Source organism: Poecilia reticulata, linkage group LG5, assembly GCF_000633615.1.
Source record: "Poecilia reticulata strain Guanapo linkage group LG5, Guppy_female_1.0+MT, whole genome shotgun sequence".
In the NCBI taxonomy this organism is placed as follows: domain Eukaryota; kingdom Metazoa; phylum Chordata; class Actinopteri; order Cyprinodontiformes; family Poeciliidae; genus Poecilia; species Poecilia reticulata.
Window position 1 is genome coordinate 18425028 of NC_024335.1, and position 8654 is coordinate 18433681.

Genomic DNA, 8654 nt, shown 5'->3' on the forward strand with positions numbered 1-8654 from the left:
TAATTCATCGCTGCTAAATTATTGAATAAATAGACATATGACCTCAACAAGAAATATATTGTTTTTATTTTGTTACTTAGGTTGTTCAACCATTCGACTAGTGCAAAGTGCTATTATCCCTATTCAGCTTTCAAGTGTTTCAGGAAGTCCTGGTCATTCATGTAACTTTTTTGAAAAATATATTTCTTTAGAAATGTAAACTGTGGTTGCTGACATTATCGTTCAGGATGTCTGTGCATGCTGCAACTTGTTTTGCACAACAACAGTCTTTTCCACGGTCCCATCAGATCATTTTCAGGAGCAAAAATAACGCCCAGAGGGTCAGGAGAAGATTCTCCATCACTGTTGCGCTTGTGACTTACAAACTTACAAGACAGGAAAACGTGATGAGTTAAAATGTGCCTTAAGGTCTATGTAATTATGCAATTAAGCTATGTAATTAATTCATCAAAATTAACATGTTAAAGTTTCAGGCCTCCTGTATAGCAATGTTCATAGACCAGGTAAATCAAAGTCCTCCAGAAGGAAAACAGCCATAAAAATAGCAAATAAACTTATATGAAAACTCCTTGCCAAATCATCAAAACAATGGAAGCAAAATGGAGCTGCACAGCTTTCTGAAATAAAATGAAAGACCAAACAACAGCAATAACAACAACAACAACAACAACAACAACAGGTATTGGTGGCTGAAATTGGACAAAGAATCCAACACTGAAAATTTCAAAACGCTTTGACTGGGACCCTGACTGATACATTGGATGAGAAAGAACATTAAAAACTGGAGAATACTTAGACCAAAGAGAAATATTTATAACAGTGATTTGATACAAAAGGCAACTATACCATGTAATGCAGTACAGCATGTGACATACAGTATGATTACTGGTAAGAAGAGCCTGCAAACAGGAGCAAGGGCAATAATTACCTTTACGCCATTTGAGAAAGGTCTTGTTTGTGTCTATGTGCTGTGTCTGTACTTCGGCGATGCCAGATGGGTCCCTCAGTTGGATCTCTGACAGGTACACACAAGTCATGCCTCCCTCCGTGACCTGGTCGGCACAACTGCATGAAGTGGAACTTGCTAACAGCACCTATGCAGAAACGAGGAGTTGCTGTGCAGATGGGCTGGTGTGTGTTTTAAAGTGGATAGGCTGCTATGAGCTTGATTGCGTTTTGGACAAGCAATGTCATACCTACTCTTAAAAAAAACCACAACTCAAATATCAACAACAGAATGCTCTTCTTAAAAGATAGTAAGGTTATTCTAACATAACATTCACCCGAAGCTCTTCAAAAGAATGATGAGTCTTGCAGTAAAATTTCATCTGATGTAATTCCAGGTTTGTTAAATGAGCCCTGCATAAAAAGTAAGACCTCTATCTCTCTCGGGATGTGAGTGCTAAGCTGTGTTGCAACTTGAACGGAAGAATTGAAAATGCATCTGTTTGTTTGTAAGGCTGTTCTACAAGGGCCAAAAAGTTGACATGACTTCAACCCTATGGAACAACTGTAACCTTTAGCCTTTTGCTTAAAATTGATTGTCCAAAAATAAGTCTATGAAAGGACCCTTTAAGACCAGCTTTAGATGTCATAGGAATGCCACTCAGGAAGTTGTCCAACACCGGTTAACATCAACACATTCCCAATGAGCATCTTTGATCACGGCGCAAAAAAACAGCGTAATGCACCTGACCGCACATGGCACACAGAAACAGTGACGCAACACTGAAGACCTCACGGTAAGTTCCTGACCCACACAAATATGCCATGCGAGCGTGATGCGCAAGGTGTACAAAAAAAAACGCACACCTGACCCACACATCATACACAATGCGCTCCACACGCTACATACTGTATATGTGTATGCCTACATAGATAATTTTGTCACAAATTACTCTAAATAATAAAAAAGGAAAACAAAGCCTACCTACTTAAAGTGAACTCTCCTACTGCTGGTTCCCAGGCTCAGGTCCCATGTCTGCGACATCTAAAGGAGGAGCAGGTAAAATGACAACATTAGCTTCATTTCTGCTCTTTTTGGAAAACGTTTCGACAAGATTTAAATGTTTTAAAGTCTGTTTACTTATTCTTAGTAAGATTCATTACACAGTCTCGTGTAGCTTATGGAAAAAGCGGCAGCTGGTTAATAAACAAAAGTAAACTAAGTAGTTACAATTAATTTAGGATGAATATGCACACAGACGTGCCTACAGCACATTTTGACACAAAGGGCTTGTTTTTTACCCCACAAGTCTGTTTAGAATAAAGGAGGGGCAAATAAAACGTCAAATAACTATGATAAAACACTTTTTAAAAACTCAAAGGAAAACCTCATTTAACACACAACGTGTACTCCTGCGGCTTACAGACAAGTGCAGCAAATACATGTAATTTTTCTTTCTTTTCAAATTTAGTGGGTGTGGCTTCTATTCACTCAGTCCGGAAATTACAGCGTATTCTTGTTTCAACCAACCAATGCAGAATGGATGTGCATGTCCATATCTAAGGTGTAAAGCTAAAAGTGTAGTGGGTCTTTAAAGAATAATTGATGCTCAGTTGTCAAACAAAATTAGGTATTCATCCACACTGTGGCGTAAAGATAAATTAAACCACGACTCTACATAAACAGAAATCTCCAGAGTGAGACATTTCTTTAAACCTGCTAAAAACAACATACAAAAAACAATACTAGAGTCTTTGGGGACTCATAAACATCAATCTTTGTGTGGTTTAATCCCTGCACCAGCCACTGTGTCACATTCGGAAACAAGCAATTTCTAAATGGCATTGAGATTTTGATGACACAAAGCTGTCGTTATGGTTGTAATCCTCACATGTGCTGGTTTTTGTCTCGTATTTTCTTTGTGTCGTTCCTTTTGTGTGATACTTTCCTTCATATTATAAGGACCACCGGGTCCACAAGTTAATAACTAGCAGCACACCAATCGGGTAAAGAAATTATATTAAATAAATGCAACAGGTCACCTACAAAAATGCACCAGTTGAGAAACACTGTTGTCTAGGAGGATGTACCATTTTTGTGTTAAGTTGGTTTCAGCAACAACTCCAATTCAACACCTTCCACCATCTTCCAATCCAAAATCCCATCAAGGGAGTTCTTCTCAGCATGGCGGTGGATGTATGATCTCCGGCCAAATGTCCAGACGGCTCGTCCAATGGAGGATTCCTGTGACCAAATTGGTGTAACATCAACATAAGGATGGATTTCAGACCCAGCTAGACAAAGAGAGCCACATCATGTTTAATGTGATCTTTTTTTTTTTTACTTTATTGGATTTAGGCAATTACAAAAAGCGGTGGCATGAAGACAAGTAAAATGTTCAATTGGTCTGCACAATCAATGTCATGTAGTGTTGGAGATTCTATTTTTACACTTCCTCTGTGCAAATGCTCCTAGTGTTTTACGACAAACGACACCAGTGTTTAGCTGCTGTGCTAATTGTAAGAAATGTTATGAAAAACCGGGCGCTGTTTTTAAAATTGTGCGAAAGCACTTGGAAAAAAAAAAATCGGTAATCAAGCTTACTGATATGTATTACAAGTTTCCCAATAGTTGTAATACATAAATGAGCTTGGACTTACCCTGCTTAGTCTGGGTCACTTCCGGAGAACCCTGGAAGCTACAATCGGAAGCTAACTTCAACGGCCGCTTCCTCCAAAATATCTAAAAATATTTTATATATAAAAAATAGATAGTCGACATTTGTCCAGGTTTGCTTTTGACTGAAACAAATGTTTTGTCAGAGTGTCCAAGCGAAAAGTCATAGAGCCAAGAGCTACGTTGTTTTCAAATAAAGTTGCTAAGCTTCAGCTCACTGATAAACTCAGCGTAGGTCGCCATTTTTGTTGTGGTAGTGTGTGAACCAAAAGAAGTTGACGCATTTAGATTTTGCCCCTCCTCGTTTACATAATGAGGCAGAAATAAATAAGGTGAAAAAAAAAATTGTAGACATACAAAAAGATTTTAAAAAATTAAAAAATAAAAAACAAGCAGAACGAAAAATTACATAAAAATTAAAGATGAAACATTTGTGTAAAAGGAAAAACATTTTGTATGTTTCAATATACCATAATACTAAAATAAATAAATAAAACTAAAAATAAATACGAATGTTAAATTATAAAATATGACATTAAGTTCTCCTTTTTAAATTAATTGGTGCATTTTAAGTGTATTGATGTATTTATTGGGCCACTCATATATGTCTGCTGTTATTTTTTAAGTCTGTCAGGTTCTGTCCTTCATAGTGGACTGACATTAATAACCATGCCATTTTATAAGTGACCCAAATCCTCATTCTTCCTGATTCTGACGCTCATTGGATCATGGATTCATCTTCACTATGTTTGAATGTGTAAATGCATTGAGTTGGAGTGATGCACCTAGGCAATTTGCTATTTGGCCAACTACATCACATAATTAAACAGTTGTAACTAATAAAGTTTTCATACCACCATCAGATGTTGGCTCGAACAGTCAGTCTTTAAAGACCACTATTCAACTTTATTGCCATCCAGAGAAAATTATGAATTTTCTGTCAAATGACTTCATGTAATAATATCACCCAATAAAACAATAATAAAAAACAATAAAATGTTCCATACTCATATGCAACTTACATTCTTGATAGACCCAAATACTACACACAGATACTCAGAACTACGCCTGGGAGATTAACAACACACAGACCTACAGAATACCTTGCACACACACTCTCTCTCTCCCTCTTCTTGCAGTTTTGCGTCAGTACTAAGACCACAGGGACGGTTGACATTTCACTCTGGCTCCGTTTCCATTCCCTGTGATCACAGCCATGCTGCCTCGCCTCCCTTAAAGGTCACTGTTGTTGTTTGTCAAAATTCCAACAAAAACACACCATGCATTGCTCCCTGTGTGAGAGAATGTGTGTTTGTGTGCGTTTGTGTGTGAGAGAGACAGAAAGAGAGAGAGAGAGATACAGAAACAGTTGGAGTGTGTGTGTAACTAACATGGTTTCAGAACAAGAATTGTCAGTCAAATCAAATCAGTTTTTTAGAAACCTGACCCAGATGTTGTGTGTGCGCAAGAAGAAGGTGTGCTTTGAATTCCTTTCCTGTTTGGGTGGTCACTGACTGATATCTTTCCTTGTTGTTTGCTTAAATTTTAATGGGCCTTTCTGAAATAGTGTCACCATAGCACAAAGTTTGTACAGAAATGTCAGATTGGTTGGAAATTGCAACAGTAATACATGCATAGAAATGTTTATATTATAATATGTATTTAATTAAAATTCTTTTAGAGAAGATATGGTCTAGCTAGCAACATTTTCTGAACTAAATTCCAGCTTAAAGCAACATTTCCAGCAACAGAAATTATGTCTAGTTTACATGGATTTTAATCATTTTTATGTATCCCTTGGAAACCCGATATATCCCTTATTTTGTTTTCAGATAAAGGTGAACTAGTAAGCTATTAACACAGAAGCAGTATAGTCAAATGGTCAACAGGTGAACAAAAACCAGTACCAGCTGCCAGCCCCAGGTTCTTCCGATGAATTTTATTGTTGAGTATTTTTTTAGGCTCTGACATCCAACCTGAGCATCTGAAATCTTTCTGGTCTTATAGCAAATTGGCAACACACCTGCACATACCATAAGAGAACAGGTCAAACTAAACAACAAAATCTGAACAGAGGAACAGCAATAAGATTATTAATGCAATTTACAAACATATCTATATAACTAAATGGTCAGAAAAATAAAACATGTTGTACAGGGCAACTCAAAAGGTTACATTAAAGAAAAAACAAACAATACAGTACAGTTGCTGCAAGGCAACAGTGCTACCTACTGTGCCACTGTGCAGCCCAGCTCAGGCCATTGCATATAAAAGGAACAAACAGTGGTTTGTAAAAAGGAAGGAAAAAAAACAACAACAAACAAACAGTTTATTTAAATTTGCCTTGTAACAAAAGAAACATATTTTTCCAATGGTCTAGCTTTAACTAAAACATATACATAGATGAAGCTGCAACATAATGCTACCTAAAACCAACCCAGGGCAGTGAGTGAAGCAAAGTAATATTTAAATTAAAGCATTATGACCAATTGTAGAAAGATTCAATGTATCAGAAATAATAATAAGGGACAAGAATAATAAGGGACAAGCAGTAAACACAAACTGCAGCGGATGGAGGACAACTTCAACACTGGAAATGGTCAGAGCAATTGTTTGGTGATTTTTGGGATTTATGTTTAAGAGGTACACAGAGATGAGTTTAGGCGTATATCTGCAAAAGTACCTTTATTTTTTAATCTATTAATCACAAATAGAGTCCAATTCTGGGTGTGGTTGAACATGGTAAATTAGAAGAAGTTGGCAGTATTTTGGGAATATCACAAGTTAGGCAGTACTTACTGTACAGAGACAGATGTTGGTATTGTTAATAGGTGATATAAAGGCTAATTTTATTTTTTTTAAATGGTAACTGTGTTTAGTTTGATGCCATAGTAAAAGAATGCCTGTGGAGCTGTGTATCACATACGCTCACAGTGTGATATCGCCACTGGGCCTAATACACAGCTAAACTCAAAATAATTAATAAGTTTGTAGTCTGTTTTTCTGTGCTTAGCTGTGTTTTCTATATTGCCCGTTTCCACTGACAGCAGCGTCGAAAACGTGATCCATCTTTCAAGACACGCTACTAAATATACTTTTAATTACACTGAAAATGATGGAACCTGTTGAACTACAAGTCTGGTCCTTGTTCACTTAGAACCAAACTTGACTTCATTTACAGTCAAAGTCCTGCTGAACAAAAGCTGACCACAGCCACACAGCCAAAGCAAAAAACACAAGAAAAACAAACACAATTTATCATGTTTTATGTGTTCAATCTATTACATGAAATGTATTTGCTTTACAGAAAAAGAACCACATTTATTGGCATTCAATCTTAGAAAAACACCAACGTTTACCTAAAAATAATCAATTGGTTCTTTTGTTTGTTTGTTTGTTTTTAGAATATTTCAAATGCATGGACAATTAAGGAAAAGAGGCTTGTAGTTTGAAACTTAATGACAAATCAGCCCTTGTACCATAACTCTCATTTGTTCCGGAAATCACAGCCAATTTCTTCAGCATTAATAAGCGGCACACAATGACAAACAGGATATACAGCAACGCACAGGCAATTTTTTTATCTGAAGCCAAATGGAACAGAGACTACATAAGCCAACGTTCATAATTTTGTACTGTGTGAGAAAGCCACAGTGACTCAGAGAGAACACACGCCTGCATGGAGAGAACATGCAAACTTCATCGTCTCTCATACCGAGAGATGATTTAAACATGGATCCCATTCCCTGGCCCACCTTGCAGTCTATAACCCTTGTTTAGCTACACTAAACAAGCAAATCCCAGTTTTCCTTTTGCATTATTTAAGTTCTTCACTGCAAAAGTAAGTTTTATAAAATATTTATTTTCCTGGAGATTTTTGGTGTGACTGTAGCTTATGCTACTCAGTAAGAAAAAAAAAAAAAATCCTGCAAACTTTTTAAGGATACACCAAAGATTTTGTCAAACAAACAGGAACGCGCACATCACTAGGTTTCTGCTGCTTAAGATGAACCTTTATCTTAATCAGTGTTATCACAACTCGCCTAAACAGAGCCCTGCTTTTGTGCAAAAAGACCTGGAAGGGATTGTTGTGGACGTGAGGCTCCAAGTGTAAATTCTCAAAACTCCACAGTTAATGTAAACCCATAAACCTACTGTTCATCTCTTCCTCCTCATCATCTTCAGTAGGAATCATGCCAGGGCTTTCATCTGACAGCTTGACAGATAGATTCCTACATGCATCCCACATTCGGGTCTGCAGCTGGAAGAACTAGCCATTTCCTTGATGTGTTTTTGGTCCCCAAGCTACTGGTGCCAAACTTGGATGTTTTGCGTGCCTGTGTGCCCATCTCTCCTGCTCCGCTCTGTACCCCTGTGGCAACTGCACACTTCATCTGATGTTAAAGCAGCCTTATGATGATTTAGGTCGGGGGAGAAAACATGCCAACATAAAAACATACTATCAAGACTTTCTGCGCTGCTGTAGGATTGAGTTTTATTTCAACAGAAAAAGCCAGAGTATAGAAGGACCTTTTATTATATCTAAATAGAGTGGTTTGCACAATTTTCCAAAACAGGTACAGATGATGAGTAAATTGGTGCATACAGTCGTCTTAAAGAGAATTTATACCGCTTTTAAATCTGGGGTTTTACAAAATTTATGTAGTTTTACTTTTGGGGGTTTTAAATTTTGGCTTGATTCTCATTTCTTAACAACAGTAAAGCATTGAGTAGTTTGATAACTATGCAATTTTGCATGAATCAGGTGTTTCAATGATTGCCAAAGGTCATAGCTACCGTCATACATTACCTGCAAGTTATTTTTATTTTGTTTAAGAAAACTGTACCGTGTGGCACAATGTTCATTATAGAACCCACTTCAAGCTCAGTGCCGTTTTCATTAAGAAAAGGTATTCAGGAATCACGTCTATAATTTGCCATTTATAACAAAAGTTATTTGTTTCCTTATATACTGATAACAACATATGAGTATATATACACTGCTAAAAAAAATAAAGGGAACACTTTAACA

The 8654-nt window shown here is 37.0% G+C and overlaps 1 long non-coding RNA gene across 1 annotated transcript; it reads right to left on the minus strand.

Moving 5' to 3' along the window:
• Positions 1-834: 834 nt before the first annotated feature.
• Positions 835-3667, minus strand: LOC103464987 (uncharacterized). Its single transcript, XR_533735.2, has 4 exons — positions 3607-3667; positions 3037-3190; positions 1935-1990; positions 835-1094 (listed from the first exon to the last, which is right to left on the minus strand). It is a non-coding gene; the product is annotated as an uncharacterized LOC103464987 (long non-coding RNA).
• Positions 3668-8654: the final 4987 nt, after the last annotated feature.